Below are 1238 nucleotides of genomic sequence, written 5' to 3'. Positions count from 1 at the left end.
CTGTTGCAACTACTCAGCTCTGCCTTCTGTAACACAAAAAGCAGCCATAGATTATATGCAAATGAATGGATGTAACTGTGTTCCCATAAAATTTAATTTCTGCTCTCTAAATGTGGCTCAGATGTATTCCTTCCTTTTCTTCTCCGCTATTGACACCTGTGGTCTTCACCCTCATTAGAGCTCTGAAATCCTGGCTTAGCCATCTCATTCATTCATTTATTCAACAAATTCTTGTCCAGCATCTGAGATGTGCCTAGGCATTGGGGTATGTTCCTGGGAATCTAGGAGAGAGGGAAGCTCTTCTGATGGTTTTGCGTTTTTGTTTTTTTTTTTAATAGAATGCTGCACAAATGTGTGTCATCTTTGCACAGGGGCCATGCTAATCTCTGTATCATTCCAATTTTGACATATATGTGTTGCCAAAGCAAGCACCCTGCTGGAGTTTAGAGTATAGGGGGAGAGACAGACTACATGTAAAATAACTGTGAGTTACAGCAGTGGTTCTAATGGAACGAGGGGTAGCAGTTCCCTCCTGGGGCCATTTGGCGATGTTTGGAGACAGTTTCTGTTGCCATATCTGGGGATGAGGTGCTTCTGGCATCCAGTGAGCAGAGTCCAGGGATGCTGCAAAACATCCCACAAGGCACAGGACAGGTCCCCACAACAAAGTTATATACAGCCCAAAATGTCAGTGGTGCTGAGGGTCAGAAACTCTGAATTAGGGATAAGATCAATGCTCTAAGAAAGGAAACAGGTAGCTATGAGAGCACTTGATTTAGATCAAAGTCTTCAGGAAGATGTCCTTGAGGAAATGATATGCAGATGAGTCCTGGAGGGTAAACAGGATTTCATCAGGTAAAGGGGTATCCAGGGGCAGGGCAAATGTGAGGACTGTTTAAAGGATACTGATTCCTGTGCCCCACCCCAATCAGTTCAGTCCGAATCACCCAAATTCTGTTGCTTTTTAAGTTTCTTGGATTAGAACGAGTCGATAAGCTTTAAAAGCAAAAAGATTGATAATTTTTCTGAAGGATGTTTCAAGGCTGATGGTAAGACTATATAGAAAAAACATTTATGATATAGGACAGAGAAAATGATTGAGAATGGGGGGGCATGAAATCAAAACCACATATAGAGTATCACATTTATTGACTTGCATATGTTGCAATAGCTTTGAATCCAGGGATAAATTCCACTTGACCATAGTGAATGATCTTTTTAACGTGCTGTTGAATTCT

The 1238-nt window shown here is 41.5% G+C and overlaps 1 pseudogene; it reads right to left on the bottom strand.

Annotated features, from left to right (window-relative positions):
* Positions 1–333: 333 nt before the first annotated feature.
* LOC117062621 lies at positions 334–432 on the bottom strand (annotated as a pseudogene).
* Between the last annotated feature and the right edge of the window lie 806 nt (positions 433–1238).

The sequence above is a fragment of the Trachypithecus francoisi genome, unplaced genomic scaffold (assembly GCF_009764315.1).
Source record: "Trachypithecus francoisi isolate TF-2019V2 unplaced genomic scaffold, Tfra_2.0 Contig01474, whole genome shotgun sequence".
Taxonomy (NCBI): domain Eukaryota; kingdom Metazoa; phylum Chordata; class Mammalia; order Primates; family Cercopithecidae; genus Trachypithecus; species Trachypithecus francoisi.
This window is presented reverse-complemented; position numbering and strand designations above follow the sequence as displayed.